This window comes from Corythoichthys intestinalis, chromosome 18 (genome assembly GCF_030265065.1).
Source record: "Corythoichthys intestinalis isolate RoL2023-P3 chromosome 18, ASM3026506v1, whole genome shotgun sequence".
Classification (NCBI taxonomy): domain Eukaryota; kingdom Metazoa; phylum Chordata; class Actinopteri; order Syngnathiformes; family Syngnathidae; genus Corythoichthys; species Corythoichthys intestinalis.
Window position 1 is genome coordinate 26,457,877 of NC_080412.1, and position 17,415 is coordinate 26,475,291.

General features: G+C 39.7%; 1 protein-coding gene across 3 annotated transcripts in view; it reads left to right on the forward strand.

The window, feature by feature from the left end:
• Positions 1 to 17,415, forward strand: part of tmem132e (transmembrane protein 132E) — a 530,001-nt gene that overhangs the window by 84,287 nt on the left and 428,299 nt on the right. The window contains exon 1 of one of the 3 annotated variants that reach the window (XM_057820319.1): positions 6,709 to 6,791. The exons of the other annotated variants lie outside the window; for them this stretch is intronic. The gene's annotated coding sequence lies outside the window, so the exon portion shown is untranslated. Of the gene's footprint in view, positions 1 to 6,708; positions 6,792 to 17,415 lie in introns of those variants that run through there. 3 annotated transcript variants of the gene reach the window in all.

Here is a 17,415-nt window from a genome sequence, read left to right on the forward strand (position 1 = left end):
CACTGCCAATTGGGGGGGAAAAAAGCGAATTCAAATCTTCAAGTGGCAGGTGAGCGTTTTCTGTGAGCCATTAGGAGGGGCCATTAAATATACAGTGGTGTGCAAAAGTGTCTTAACCTTTTGGAATTTCTCACATATCTACACAAAATCACCATCAAATGTGATCCTATCTTTGTCAAAATCAAACAGATGAAAAAACGGTGTTTGCTTTAACTAAAACCACCCAAATATTTATGGATTTTCATATTTTAATGACGATAGTAGGCAAACAATGACAGAAGGGGGAATAATAAATAAGCGAACCATCATATTTAATATTTTGTTCATTTATACAAATGAACAATCCTTGATCGCAGGTCTTAAGCCAGCTCTTTTGACGGAGCCATGATGCACATCAGACAGTGCTTCTCATCAAGTGTTACGTCCCAAGGATGGCTCGCTAAGGACGTAGCATAAAACAAGCCACACAAATTTACAAGTGGACACAAATTTATTTATACAACAATCAAACTCACAATAAATATGTACAGAATGCCAAAGAAGCGTGACTTCAGTGTAAGCCCAGGCCAAAACAACAAACAAAAGGAACTACACTTAAACCCCACCCGCTAACTAAACCCTGATCATGTAAAAGGAACAGAGAAAAGACAGCCACTAACCTAACTTCCTACGCTATACAAAACAGGAGAAAACGGGTTGAACAGAAATGGCGACTTACCACTACTTGCTTCAGTGCTCTTATTTACAGTGGTGAACAAAAACGATCCAATAACGAATAAACACAAAAGACCTCACCGAAAAAGCGGGAGTGTATCAGACTAGCGATCAAATGCAAACGAGCATGAATGGCGAGCAAACAGCTGGCGAGGAGGACCGCGGCAGAATGCTGTCAAATGCGACCTCCCAGAGCGTTGACAGCGACAAGTTTTTGAAGCTTGGCGTCTTTTTTTGTGGCCAATCAGCAGTGGCGACGTCGTCGGTCCATCCTGCGTCGTTCAGCTGTCGTTACAGTGGGAGGGGAAGCAGCCAGCTGGTGGAGGAGACGACCAGCTGACTGGAAGAGTCTCAAAAAAATAACAATTAAACGGCCAGGGCCGTCACATCAAGACATTGCAGGTGTGTGTTTATAGTGGTCAGGGCAGCTTTAAACCACTTATTAGTGATTGGGCTCACACCTGACTTAAAATGTTCAGTAAAAATTTGTCTCAATTGCTCTTTAAGTCTCCTTAGGCAGAGGGTTCACATTCACTTATTTTTCTTCCTTCTATCATTGTTTGCTGGCTATCGTCATTAAAATGTGAGAACCTATAAAATTTGGGTGGTTTTAGTTAAAGCAGACACTGTATTTCCATCTGTGTGATTTTGACAAAGATCAGATCACATTTGATGGTGATTTTATGAAGAAAATGAGAAATTCCAAAAGGTTCAGATACTTTTTCATACCACTGTACAGTATATTGTTTATCTTGTCAGATGAAGACAGGTGGCGGTTTTTAACTGATTTGCTGCCATTGACAATATATGTGATATTCTTGATACTGCTTCAAATACGCCTATCTTTCTATCATCTCGGAACAACAATATTAGATATTGCCTCTCCCCCAACCCCCCTTCCTTTTATTTATTTATTTATTTTTTTAAACTGGGCCATGTTACCGTGGTATTCCGCCATGCTTGACAGGCCTCTCTGATACATTGGCATGTCACGCTGATCATATCTGACAGCTTGTTTGCGACCGTGATTCCGCGTTATTTTCATCGGCGGCGGCACCTCCTCAGATAAACAAAGATCCTCCTTGCCTCGCGCTTTATTAAATAGCGCCGAGATGACAAAATGTCACTCGGTGGCGACGTGCGCCATGTTCCACTTGACTGTTAATCATTCACCGCTTTTTTTCCCGGGAATTCGGTTAGGGACCCGCAAACATGCTCGGTCGCAAATGCACTTCTGTTGTGACGGCACATCTGTCTAGATTTGAGAGGAGGATGCACTTCAGTTTTTTCACGTCGACAAAACGGGTCTCGAGAGGTGTCCTCAAATGTCAGGAGATGCCTTTTGTCGAAAAGAAATGTGCCACGTTTGCCGGTAAATTTGATTCCGTGCCTTTCGAACAAAAGCCGCCCGAGCGGGATGAAATTGCACGTTCACACATTCCATGCCAACTAGCAAGCGGTCCTTTGTTCACAAAAAGTTTTTTAGCAAAAATGAATTCAAAGGCATTGCTTTACAAAACTGTGGCGGGGGGGGTCGTTGGTTTGCATTTTTTTGTAAAATACAGAATTAGGTTTTAAAAAGGTTATTTGAAAACTATTTTAATAAGAAAAAATAATGTTTAAGTTTAAACATAAACCCAAATAATACACAGAATTTTCCGTCTATAAACCGCTATTTTTTTCCTTTGCTGTGAACCTTGTAGGCCGGTGTGGCTTATATTAGGATTATAACAAGCTAATGAGTTGCATGTTTTTTGGGATAAATATCCTATAATGCAATGTGGAAACCTGCAGTTTACAGTCCACTATGGCGTATACAATGAGGAGCAGAAGTATTTGCACCCCTTGTGATTTTTGCAAGTTCATCCACTTTGAAAATAGGTAGAGGTCTGAAATTTCAATCATAGATGCATTTGATCTAAAAAAAAAAAAATCCCGAACACACACTGTATGATTTTTCAATAATTTATTTTTAAATTACTGGGATTCATAATTATTTGTACACCTGAGGATCAGCAATAATTATGACACTTAAAGAGTTGTCAGTCTACTGACAGTCTCTCAGAAGGTTCCCCTGTTTAGGCCACTACATGTGAAGGCCCGTCTGAAGTTTGCCAGGGACTATCTGAATGATGCGGAGGGGGTCATGTGAGAAAGGTCAGAAGAGACCAAAGTAGAACTGTCTGGTGCAAACTTTACTCGTCGTGTGTGGAGGAAAATGAAGGAGTACAATCCCAAGAACACCATCCCCACTGTGAAGTATTGGGGTGGAAACCTCATGCTTTGGGGCTGCTTTTTGCAAAGGGGGCAGGATGAATGGTGATGTGTATCATCAGAGTTTGAGCCACAACCTCCTTCCCTTATTCAAAGACTTGAAGACGAGTCGTGGCTGGAACTTCCAACATGAGAATGATCCATAGCACACAGCCAAGCTGACCAAGGAGTGATTGCGTATAAAGCATATCAAGGTCCTGGAGTCGCCTAGCCCAGACCTCAGCTGAAACTTTGTGTTTCTCAACGACAGCCCCGAGACCTGACAGATCTAGAGAAGATTTGTGTGGAGGAATGGGCAAAAATCCCTGTTTCCATATGTGAAAACTTGAAGATACAGAACACGTCTGACCTCTGTAATTGCAATCAAAGGCTTCTGCACTAAATATTAGCACTGATTTTCTAACGGATACAAATACTTATGAACCCCAGTAAATTACAAAAAAATTATTGAAAAATCATACAATGTGAGTTCCGGATTTTTGTCTGGTCTGGCATATCATTAAGTGCGGCTTATTGTACGAAACTTAAGAATAAAAATATCAAAGACTAGAGTCAAGAAAATCACTGCATAACTACTCCTAGAAACTTATTTTCAGTGGTGAACTTTAACAGTGCAGACTCCAGAATTCATGTTATTTCTCTAATCCATTCCTCACCTAAGATAATGAACCGGTGACATTTTCCTGAGTTCAAAGTTCATTTCTCCTCCGTAATCATAACATTTGCTGTCGCCGCCTCCGTGGCCGTAAATCCAAAGTGACTCGATTTCACCGAGATGAACTCTATTAGATTTGAGAGATCGCCACGACCTCACGTTTCATCTCCGAGCGCACGTGTTGACTCACTGACTTACTGATTAGGTACTTTTAGAAGGCGTATTAATTTGTACAACGGCGGCAAAAGAGTTAATAGCCTCCCTAATGGCTTCCTGACCAGTCACTCGCCTCTCAGGCACTTGAAGAAAAGATTTGACAGGCTTTTTCTCCCTCAGATAAAATGTAAAAACAGTTTAGCCCGTCAAACCTGGATGAAAAGTCTTTCCATTTAGGACTCTGACATCTGAAGCTTGGCACAATTGCATTTTTTTTGGACCTAGTGGCCTTAATGGAGTGGCCAGATTGGACTATCTCTTTGTTCGAGAGGAAGTGGAGCGAAGCCAATGTACTGGAGATTGAAGGGTCCTCCGTGTGTCGAGTTCAAGAGCAATCGTCTGGCTTTTTACACATTTCGGGGGGGTGCCTGGAGGAAATGCGGTAATTGGTGGCTCTTTTCATCAGCCTTTCCTGATTTTGTTTTTGTATCTCATGATGGGGAAACTTTGGACATCGGGAGGACATTACTCAGCATCCAAAAGACTTTTAACCCATTTGAACGCGTTGGCTGCCATTGACAGATATCCTATTTGTTTTGACTGGGTGAACGAATGTTCACTAAAAAACTAACAATTACATAAAAATAATATAATGAAATGGACTTCACATTTTGGGTCATGTAGGCCATACCTGTAACCTGGCAAGCCAGATTGACTGTTCCATATATCCGCTATGAATATAATACACATGTAAATCTGGTAAAGATCTTGTGACACTCGCTAGAACGTCATTTCTCATCAAAAAAGCAAATTCTGATGTTCTTTGTTCTTTTTTTAATGAGAGAATTTAGTGTGTTTTAGAAAAAAACTTGGGAAATTGACCAATCTACAAGAACCGCTTTACCGTAGTATTGAAGTAGATCGTTTCTTCCTGGTCACGTCTGAAGTTCCCGCCTCTTTCCCCTGAGTGGTTCACCACCAGAAGGCGCAGGGCCGGCTCGACGCAGGGACAAGAGAATGGAGTGCTCCCTCAAATAAATGTCTTGCCTCCTCAAATCACAATTTTAGAAATTGAGAAAGCACATTTTTAATACACACACAAAATTATTATATTACAAATTGACATAATAATCTGCACTAGTGCTGCAACAATTAATCGATTAACTCGAGTATTTGATTAGAAAAAAACATCGGAATTAAATTTTATTGCTCCGATTATTCGTTTAATTAAAGTTGCGTTGTAATGGTTTATTTTGAAAGTGTTTGCATTTAGTTTTATTGATTAGGGTGGATACACTGCCCTCAGGTCTGCCTTATTTCACATGGCTGAATCCAATTGCTTCCTGTTCAGACCAACATAAGTTTTTGTTTGAGCTAATGTTTTTTATGATTCAAAATTTAGATTATAGGCATATTTAGCCATTTTTTTGTGGGAATATGTGTCTGAAGTAGGGCTGTCAAATGTTTAAATTTTTTAATCGAGTTAATTACAGCTTAAAAATTAATTAATCTTAATCGCAAACCATCTATAAAATATGCCATATTTTTCTGTAAATTATTGTTGGAATGGAAAGATAAGACACAAGACGGATATATACATTCAACATACGGTACATATGTACTTTATTTGTTTATTATAACAAAAAATCAACTAGATGGCATTAACATTGTTAACATTGTTAAAGCGATCCATGGATAGAAAGACTTGTAGTTCTTAAAAGATAAATGTTAATACAAGTTATAGAAATTTTATATCAAAACCCCTCTTAATGTTTTCGTTTTAATAAAATTTGTAAAATTTTCAATCAAAAAAAAAAAACAACTACTAGTAGCTCGCCATTGTTGATGTCAATAATTACACAATGCTCATGTGGTGCAGAAACCCTTAAAATCAGTCGCACCCAAGCACCAGCAGAGGGTGACAAAACACCAAAAAACACAAGTAGCAAGTGGACATTACACTGTGCTGTCATTTTAATCTGTTTGAGCAGGGCATGTGCCAAATATTTTAACATGATTAATTTAAAAAAAATAATTACCACTCGTTAATGCGATAATTTTGACAGCCCTAGTCTGAACCATTTGTTAAAAGTATTGTAAAAAAAAAAGTTAGCATTTTATAGCATTAAAGCTAGCAGACTTAAGTTATACTAGTATATGTTAGCCAACTGTTCTTTTGTTGTACATAGATCTTCATTTTTTTTTTTTTAAATGTGGTTTGAGGCTCAGCTCAAATTTTTTAATTTTTCATGTTCCTGGTCTGATAACTCGATTATTCGAACTAACTAGATCATCGATTAATCGACTACTAAAATCATTGATAGCTGCAGCCCTAATCTGCACTCAATATACAATCACTCCATATACAAAATCTGTACATGATTCCTTTACATCTGGGGTGGGCAAACTGGTGCTCGAGGGCCGCAGTGGGTCCTGGTTTTTGTTCCAACTGACCCAGCACAGATAGTATAACCAATGAGGTTTCAGCAGAAATAAGAAGCACCTGACTGCAATCGACTGACTGCACTTGTAAAACAGCAGATTGGTGAAAATGTGTCCTCTTAAGGGGTTGCAACAAAAACCCGCACCCACTGCGGCCTTTTGTGGAATAGATTGCCCACCCCTGCTTTACATGGTAATTTATGCACGTAACTTTGGCTGTGATAGGAATGAGTTGACACTTCCGCGAAGCACATTCAGGAGATATGCTGTGTTCATGCATTTCGGGAGTTGGAAAATCGGTGTGATGTGCTGTAAAGTCGTAATGTGGGATAAAAAAAACATGATTGCTACAAATAAGAGTAGCTTATTTTAATGTTCCAAAAATACATCACAAGTTGAGTGACTGTTTGGCACTTTTTATAGGCACCATGTCATGGAAAGTCTTTTTTTCGATTACTCCAACAACACATGAATCCAGCATCAATATTAGCATGTGCTAATCATACAGTCGATGCCGGGTGCAAATGACATCTTCCCACCTGCCTTACAGGTTAGTGCCAGATAAACTACCCATCCTTGTTGTTTGTTTTAATTAGATACTGTATGTGTTGATGTTTGTTTGGTCGCCTATTCCCATGAATTGTAAATTCAAATGGTACAACCTAACTCTTTACGTATCAGGCAGTTTACTGCTGTAACCTACTGTTCGCAAATTGAAGTAGCAGATTAGCTGCTGTCTTTTGGCTTACTGGCTATGAATACAATGACAATTAGGCGATTTGAGTGAGAGGCTCTCACTCAAGAGCTTTGTCTAATATTGTGTTAATATGGTATGGTATTTGAGCTGTATCAATACTGATGCTATTCATTGCTGTTTGTTTGTATGACCAAAATGAATCAATCTGTATGGATGAATTGCCTCTTTGAGATATAACCTCTAACAATTTGTGCTCATCATAATTTCCAGCTGTTTTACAAGCATTTTTATTTGTTACTGCAGTCCCTCTTATATGTAACAAGATGTATTATTTTTATCTGGGTTTGACTCAAACAGTATTACTCTGGCAAATGGATATTAGAAAGTTATTTGCAAGGAGGAATGCGAGAGGTAAGCTAGGTAACCCACTTATGCAACATAAGCCACTTTTAGGTCACAAATTACCAGTTGAGAAACACTGATTAATTGCATAACAGTTACAATGATATATCCCCATTTCTGTCCAGACAAAGTAGAGCAGCAGAGTGCAGGTAGAGGTGAAGGAGAGACGGAAGAGGTGAATTGACTATCAACAAGGGATGTCCCATTTTTTATTTGAAATACAGATGGCTGAAAAACACAAAAAATATAACCTTTTAACAGAAACTTGTATTTATGTTTGATTTTCTACAGTATAATTTAAAGCGCTATTTCTGACTTTTTATGATGGCTAAGTGGTTACATTTTTTTTTTTTTTGCTTGCTTGCCAGTGCCTCGTTGTGCCCCACATATGATGCCCCTGCACAATTCTGACTGCCCCCTAATACAAGCCTGCCTACAACCAGCCCTGAGAAGACGACCAATACACATTAAGCCACAGTATGATGTACTGGTTAACAGAAAAAAAAACATCGTTTCCCGTCAAAAAAAAGATTTTCGTGATGTTCCTTGCTCTTCTTTTAATGCAGACATTAAATGTATTTCCGACCAAACTTCAGAAATTGACCTATCTACATGAACCGCTTTGATCTCCGACATCGTAGCTCCCACCTCTTTGTCCCGATTGGCTCAAACATCAGATGACAGGGGAAGTGATTGGACAGTTAAGGGTTGGCAAGAACATACTCTATGATGAATCAAAATGAATGTATCAATGCTTACCGTCTAGCTTGCAAGGCTACCACATGTGGCATTTATTCTGACATGTGGTATTTTTTTGCCGTGTGGCAAAATGTATTTTGGCATGTGGCATTTTTTTGACTTATGGCATTTCTTTTGGTGTGTGGCAAAATTGATTTGGTATGTGGCATATTTTTTCCATGTGGCAAAATGTATTTTTGCATGTGGCTCCATGGCAAAATACATTTTAAATACATTTTAAATACAAAAATACATTTTTTTCCCATATGACAAAATCTTTTTTGGCATGTGACATTTTTTTGCCATGTGGCAAAATCCATTTTGGCATGTGGCATTTTTTGGCATATGGCATTTCTTTTGGTATGTGGCAAAATGGACTTTGGCATGTGGCATATTTTTTTGCCATGTGGCACAATCTATTTTGGCATGTGGCATTTTTTTGGTATGAGGCAAAATTGATTTTGGTATGTGGCATTTTTTTTTTTTTTTTGTAACGTGGCAGAATTGATTTTGCCATGTGACATATTTTTGCCATGTGGAATTTTTTGGTATGTGGCAAAACGTATTTTGGCATGTGGCATTTTTTGGGGTATGTGGCAAAATTAATTTTGCAATGTGGCAAAATGTATTTTGGCATGTGGCATTTTATGGGGGTTATGTGGCAAAATGGATTTTGGTGTGTGGCATTTTTTTTTTGGTCTGTGGCAAAATTGAACAACATGTTATATACAAGTGTGGTAGCATAGTAATATTGCCTGTGTTTTTGTTGTTATTTTAAAGAGAAGCTCGGACTTAAGACTTATAGGCTCTAATAAGCCGCAATTGTTCTCTTTTACAAAATTATCTTATTATAATCACATAAAGCATTGGCATTGATTTAAGAATCTATAATATTTAGTACACTTTTTGACCTACGGGGGGCACCACCATGTTTTATGTGCGCAATGGACGCTCGGGGTGATGACGTAGTTTGTCACTGTCACAAGACGAACACTACCGGGTTACAGTAATTTCTTCTCCGCGGGGAGAAGTCTAACACATGTGCACATCAGTTAAAAGCGGCAAGTACTTACTATTTGTGTTTTTATTGAGTCTTTTATTACCTTTTTCATTGCCTCAAAATACTTTTTGCATGTGTTTCCCTCTCATACTTTTAGGCATTGTGTTTTCTTGTGGTAGCTTTAAAACAGATTGTTGATCTGTTGACCACATTAGTCACGTAGCATATTTAAACCAGCTGTATTTGATAATATTACATTTAATTTTCACAAGGCATCTTTAGTATGTTCTGTCTGTATGCATTTAAACAAAACAAGCTGAAAGCGCACGGTAGTACTTTGGATGTCAATTTCGCCTATTGTAGCATGTTTACCCGGTGTAGTACATTTTGGCAGAACACCGGTTTCTTCTTCCTAGTCTCGTCTCGTCTAATCCCGTTTTTCCTGTTCATTTTGCTTTTGCCGCTTGTTTTATGAAATATTGACAGTGCTGTCATGTCATCTCATTTATGTTCCTCTCGGGTGCAAATTGAAAGGGTTGAACGGATGACATGTTTATGCCGCTAAAGTCATAGTGTGGAAGTCCGGCAGCTCTGCCATCATATCCCTCTGCATCTGTTTTGCGTGTGTGTGTTTGCCGCATGCGCTGTTCCGGTTTGTGTGTGAAAACAATGGCTCTGAAATACGTGCGCTATGTTTACGTCACAGAATGGGGGATCACGTGAGATTTGACAACAACGCAGCCATAATTGGAAGCAGGTCTGGCTCGCGGGACATTAAACTTGCCAGTTCGATAAAGAGACAAACTCGTTACTAAGGCGAAGAACAGATATGTGATCAAACTTAAGGATGTGAACAATATTGACCCTTACGAGCAAGCCGAAGACAAATGGAGTAAAGATGTCGACGGGCTTCCACAATAACGCGAAATGGACATTTTGCTGTATTTATTGTTTGGTGAATGTTACTATACTCATCAGCGATTCCAAAATTACAAATCGCTACAAAGCTACGAACAGTTTCGCTGCGGATGGGTGCAGGACCTGCACATTATGACCGTATCAAATGGCAACTCCATCGTTCTTGCAAATGTAGGCTATGTGTGTTTACTATTTTAATTTGCATGAACCTGAACACATTCCAAGTCTTGGATGACAAATAAACAGAGCAGAGTAGACTCGCTACAGCTGGTAGTTTCTTCAATTTATTTAAAGTAAGGCACCGCTTTTGAACGTCAGTAACTGTAATGGCGTTGTAACGGCAGAAAAAATAATGAGTTAGATTACCCCGTTACTGAAAAAATAACGCCGTTATGTAACGGCGTTATTTAGAATTGCGTTATTCCCAACACTGATTATTTATTTTCTTTCGTCTACCACTGTAGTTACAGTGAAGCTAAGTGCGACGTATGCTTTGGCATATTTTCTTTCCATAGCTTTCGTGCCATCTGCCTTTCTTTTCATTCCTTTGTGTTCTGGTGGGTGCTATTGTTTTTGTTAGCAATAGAATTCTAGTTAACTTCAGACTGAACGTTTCTGCCTCTAAATTGAGTTAGGCTAAAAGCAAACTGTGCTCATCTTTGTTTGGAGACTAGCATCTTTTACCAACAGAGCTAATTACACTCATTGTCCATATTTGAAATTAACAAGACCTTCTTTCAGGCAGCATGTTATAAACATGCTTTTGTGATTACAATAAATAAAAAACAAAAAAAAGCTTTTTACTTTATGTTTGACAGGAAAAAAATTAAGGTTTCATCATGGTTCTCGCCGTTGGGCCGCCACGACAACCTCTCGCGTTGTCATGTCGGCAAGTAGAGTGCAAATAACGTGTCATTTCAATTAAAATGACTCATCACTGAGCCGCCGTGCCGCCGCAGCATGATTTACATTCCCCAAAAACATGCACACTCTATTTTAATTAAGAGCCACGCGAGCTTTCTGGCAGTCGAGCGCATTGTGGAGCCCGGTTGAGAAATGTGTTTATTGGACATGTTGGCGTCGTTGTTGTGCATCAATCGTGCTTTAATTGCGCCGCTCTCACTGATTAGTCTTTCATTGAATCGGGGAAAAATACTGAATTTAAAAAAATGAGAAAGCAGATTTGCAGTTTTGTCAATCACAAAACAAGATGTTTGATCTTGACCTTGTGTTTCTGACTTTGTCGTGTTTCTAGTTTTACTACGAGTAAGAATGCATAACGACATATGAAATAAATGCTTTCCGTATGTCCGTATGATGCATCGGTGTATAGCCGTGTAATTAGACATCAGTCACATTACCTCAGCTGATCCGGCACGCTGTCCCGAGTCCCACGCATCCTCCCGTCGCCTTGCCCAAAAGCCCAGCCAGCTGCCAGAGCGCAGGTAGCACCGTGTGAGGGATGGCGGCCATATCGCGGATTACCGGCCCCCTCGGGTGGGATGGCGCCAGGCTCATCCTCCAGTTTGAGTTACGAGCCACCTCGCTCGTAATACTCCCCTCTTCCCTCGTATTGATCTCCCAGGCGTTACGGAAACAAGCTTTCTTTTGGCATTGCCGTACCCCCCCGACACCCTCCGGGCTATATAGTCTGCACCTGAATTACCTCGCACCCTCTCACCGTTCATCACTTGCCCGTTGTTACACTTACGGGCCCACACAGACTCGGACAAATCTTCCAGGCTTTGAACCCACATGCTCTGACAGGCATTTTCTTCAACTTAGTGTAGGTAGTTTCCTAAAATACTCTCCACTGTCATCGGAGCAACTAGAGTAAATCCGCAAATCCGCGTGCCATTTGTGAGAGCTGAAAATGAGAAACCTTGTAAAGTTAAATCATAAATTTTAGGAATTTCACAAATACATGTGGTCAAATTCATAATCAAAATGGTTTTGATCTCTATTGCTGACATTGGCAGTAAATGAGTTAAACCACTTTTTCAGCAGTCGCCATTCAGGGCTGTCAGGGAAATTCAATTTTGAACTCCAAGACAAGTGTTACCTCGATAGCTCGATTAGAGAAATGAATACGACCAACCAAAGATTGCCTGCTTCAAAGACTTGCATGATAAACATGATATATCAAGGGTACAAAATGATGTGATTCAGCCAGGAGCTGTGATCACCCAGAAGTTCAAAGAAGTACAATAGAGGCTGGACATTTATACTGTTGAAAGGGCGTTACCCAAGGATGCTTACTGTGAAACGATACCTATGAAAACAAAAGTGAAACTTAAGTATCAACTATGGTGGTTTTCCACAGAAAAACATCTCCACTAGGGGAAAAAAGACCTCAAGTTATGACCTTGAACACCGGCTCTGGCTAGAAAGATGATGAGCTCAGTCTGATAAGCCACAGTCGGCCATTGTATTCATTCAGGGTATATTGGAAAACATAGGAACATAGTTGTCCATATTTGGGCATACTGTGATACAGTCTACAATAGTCAAGGCTATGGGAATGCACACTCAAACAGGTTAATATAACAATGATTAGAGTTGACGTGATCGGACGCCGATCGATCGGGTCCGATCACGTCATTTTCAAAGTATCGGAATCCGCAAAAAAATATCGGACATGCCTTTTTTTAATATATATATATATTTTTTAATTAAATCGTTTTCTAATTGTATTTAACGTTACAGACATAATATGTTACACTCATCCAGAGTCTTTAGTTTAGGCTTAAGCCTGAGTTATACTCCCGCGTTGCGGTGACGGCGTAGCGACTACGGCGTCATTCGACATTCGATAGTTCTGCGGTGAGGGAACGCGTTGCTCTGTAATTCACCGCCAAGCCACTAGAGGGATGTGGCGTTATGTTTGTACGGTTTTGGGGCATGCTTGTTTACTTCCGCTAGTCGGAGAGAAATAAACAATGCAATATGGAACTCTTGAAAGTAAATATTCTGCTCATCAACACTGAATAAATATTGAACATACAAATGTTGAGGGGCAGGCGACGCAGAAGACGGTTTCGAGGCGGTCTGGCCGACTTTTGATGCCGCACAGAGTTTTAGACTCACATGGAGAGAGCTAGCTGTGGCGGCTAGCTTCAAACTGGCGTCGAGCACTGCGTTCAAGGTCTGCAAAGCCCTCCAGCCCGATTTGTTTGCCGTGTCCTACAACCAGCCAGTGGGAAGCCATAGCAGATTTCTGGCGTCTAGGGAACTTCCCAAACTGCGTTGGGAGGCTTGATTTTAAGGTTATCATAAAAAGCACCGAGGCACTCTCAATCAGTGATGATGTATCGTGTGTGTGAACTGTCTGTTATTGAAAATTAAAGATCAAAACAGCTCTTGACACCAAATCTGTGCTTTATTCTTTATATACTTGAAGTGTGACACGTAAATAAGTCACAGACTCACAGCAAACATATGTACACAGTAAATGATGAAGTGCACCAACCATAAATACAACATAAAGTGATAAAAAGCTGGCAGTTTTTGGCCGACTGGGTCACCGCTTCGTATGGCCACTCGATTCCGACCACCCACGTCTCGGTGGTTCTTCCATTTATTTATTTTTTCGATCGCCGACCTTGCCATTTGGCAATCACAATAATAATTTCTTGACGAGACTTGCTCTTCAATGATACTCCCGTCGGCTTGGTCCATTTTTGCGTGTAGAAAACAATGTTTGATTCTATTGTACAATGGCGGTGTTTTCGCGGTAAACCGGAAACAACAGTCTGAGCGGACCAATCACAGTCCGTTTTCGCTACGTCATACGCGTCTACGCGACGCGAAGGTTACAAAAATCGAGAGGTGCGCGTCAGGCTACGGCGTAGGGTCGTAACTCGATTCTTCCTTGACGGCGTAGGTCTGACGCGGAAGTATAACTCAGGCTTTAAGGTAGGGTTATCAAATTTATCCCGTTAACGGTGGTAATTAATTTTTAACAAAAATTTTATCACATTAAAATATTCAACGCAATTAACGCATGCGCTGCACGACCCACTCACGCATTGTCGCGTTCAATCTGTAATGGCGTTGTTTTACCTATATATATATATAGAGCTAAAAGGCAGCGTAAAATGAGTAGAGTGAATTTTTGCAGTCTTTGGAGCCTTTTTTTAATTGGCTAAAGCTTTACAATCCCTCTCCCAACGATTAGAAATATCGTGGGATGCAATGTGGGGAAGTAAGGTAGTAATTGATCTTTTTCTTAACATCCTGTTATTTCCCAAAGCAGAGAAGATATATAAATTGGTACCACTACGCACAGTCATGGTTGCACTTCCCATCATGCATTTGGGCAGAACAGTTAAATGGCTACAGTATCATTTACTGAAAGCTCAACAAATACACTAGATGGCAATATTTAGTCACAATATACAAAGTCGCATTTATTCTTTAAGAATTACAAATCTTTCTATCCGTGGATCCCTCTCACAGAAAGAATCTTAATAATGTAAATGCCATCTTGAGGATTTATTGTCATAATAAAGAAATACAGTACTTATGTACTGTATGTTGAATGTATATATTTGTCCGAGTTATATTCATTTTTCTCTTAATGCATTGCCAAAATGTATATTATCGTGAATGATTGGAATTGAATCGGGAGCAAAAAAAAGCAATCAGACCGGGAAATATCGGGATCGGCAGATACTCAAACTAAAATGATCGGGATCGGATCGGGAGCAAAAAATACATGATCAGAACAACCCTAACAATGATGCTCTATGCTACAATGTTCTCATGCAAGCATAACAAAAGCATATAAAATATGATGTATAATGGATGTGTTTTAAGCATGAATAAAATTCTTTCACAAGGGCCTAACTATACATGTCGCCAAAATTCTGGAAAATATTTTCTTCAGAGATAAAAAAAAAAAAAAAAAAAAAAAAGAATAAATAAATAAAAATAAATGATTTTAGTGTACGAAATTACGGTGGTACCTCGACATACGATCGCTTCGACACACGATGTGTGTTTGTTTCTACATCCGACGACATGCTCTAAATACGAAGATTTATGACAGCGCTGCAGTTTCTTTGTTTTGCCGGACTGATGCACGGTGAATTTTCTTGTGAGTGAAATCAACACAGGTTCCAAGAAAGTTAGTACAGGTGGTGAAACAAGGAAAAAGGTGATGCTTACCATTGAAATGAAGATGGAAATGACAGAAAAATATGAGTGTGGAGTGCGTATCCGTGAACTGGTTCAACGATACTGTCGTAGAATGCCGACTATCTCCACAGTCCTCGTCAGACTTCCGCCAGTCTTTTTCAGTTAAGATGACAATTATTGTTGTGCTAACATCCCCAAAGAAATTGCCAGCTTCGTCAGGTTGTTATCATTTATTTCAGAACCTGTGCAACACAACACGCCTACTGTCTGCCGCATTTGCCGGTGTTCTCAACACAAGGGCGTTGGTTTGCATAGGGACGGTAGGGACATAACACTACCAACTTTTCAGGATGCTCAAATTGTCCCCACCAACTTTTCAGCAACCTTATTTGCATTATACAATGAGTTCAGTTATATAGGCAATTTAGATTGTGTTCCCATATGTTGTAAGGATAGAATTGACCCTACCATAATTAAATGAATTATTTTTATTGTGTTCGGACTTACATTTACCACTCTTCACTTGCTGAATGTGCTGGTCACATTTCGAGTTTGACTTTTGTGGTGGGGGGCAAATACTGGCAGATACTGGTCAGTGACCAGCTATAAAGCACCCACGCCTGGCCAAGTTGGGCACTAACCACATTGGCACAGTAATGCTAGTGCTTTAAATGATCATGGTGCAGTGCCATTGACGACAATAGAGGCCCAACTCATTTCATTCACTGAGAGAATACAGTCAGTCTCGACCTTGGATTTATTCCCCATGTGCATTGAAACAGTCTCAAAGTTTACTTTCCATCACCCCTTAACACTCTTCTATCTGCTACCCCGCCATTAAGTCGCCGCCTCTCAAATCTGGCACCCGGTGGGCGGTCGGCATCACGCTGCGGCGATATGGCCTCGCCGTTGCGGAATGCTCCAAACAGATGCTAGCCTGTCGCTAGGCCGTCTGCTTGCCTCAATGTTTGATAGGCCGGCGTTTAGTCAACGGCTCTGCCTTGCCTGTCTTTAATTGGCCAGTGTTTAGACAGTGGCTGTGAATATTTCATGAGCTAGTCAGACTCGATGCACTCGACAATTAACCGCAGATGGTTGATTACCAGAGAATGGCCTGTGGTTTTCTTTTTATATGTAGATGACGTGCGAAACAAGTCCTACAGTGAATAAAATGTCAAAAAAACTTCTAGATTCTGGTTGTGAAAAAAAAAAAAAAGTTTTATGCTAAGAGAGTCGCGTCGCCTCATGCTGGTAAAAATTGCTCAGTTTTGGCCAAGTATTTATTTATATTTTTGGCTGGAGGCATACAAAGGCTACTCAGTGTTGCAAACTGTACATGCGTCAACTTTTGTTGACTATTCCAACCTCTTACGTAAATGTTTTCTTGAAATGCTGTCCAGCAACAAATTTAGCAACTTTCAAACTTTGAGCTAGGGTTGCAGCTATCGATTATTTTAGTAGTCGATTAATCGAGGAACTAGTTAGTTCGAATAATCGAGTCATCGCATAAGGAACATAAACAATTAAAATACCTGAGTTGAGCCTCAAATGGTGTTAAAAAAAAAAATGAGGCTCTAAGTACAACAAAAGAACAAATGGGTAACTTACATGGCAAAAGTCCACTAGCTTAAATGCTATAAAATGCTGATGTTTTTTTCGTTTGTTTTTTTTTAAACAATGCTTTTAACAAATGGTTCAACTACATATTCCCACAAAAAATGCCTACCGTAATTTCCTGAATATAAGGCGCACCCGTGTATAATGTGCACCCCAAATTTACTTGTAAAATCTAGGGGAAATTATTGTACCCGTTTATAACGCGCAGCCTAATTTTAGCACCAATAAATAGAAGAATACAAGAAAACAGAGCTCGTGTACAGATACAGAAATGTCATTTTACTGACTGGTGAAACACACCACAAGCACAGCATATTGGTAGTTCAAAACATTGCCATAAATTGACAATATTTACGGTAATATTATGATTTGACAACTTCTCCAACTTACCAGTATCTAGGTGAAAACAAAACAGATGTGACTTTTCTTTTAAAGGCTGCTGTGTAACTTGCTCGTTTCATCATGATGAATAAATGTTTCTTCCATGGATTGATACGGTAATATGAAAGTGAGAACGTAAGTCGGAGATCCGAGAGAGCTCATCGCTGTCGACACTGTGACATATTGGTATTCTATGTTATGTTGTTCTATGTTGTGGCACTGTTGGATCCATACTGCTGTATTGTCATATCTATGTTGTGATTGTCTATGAGCCAGACGGCC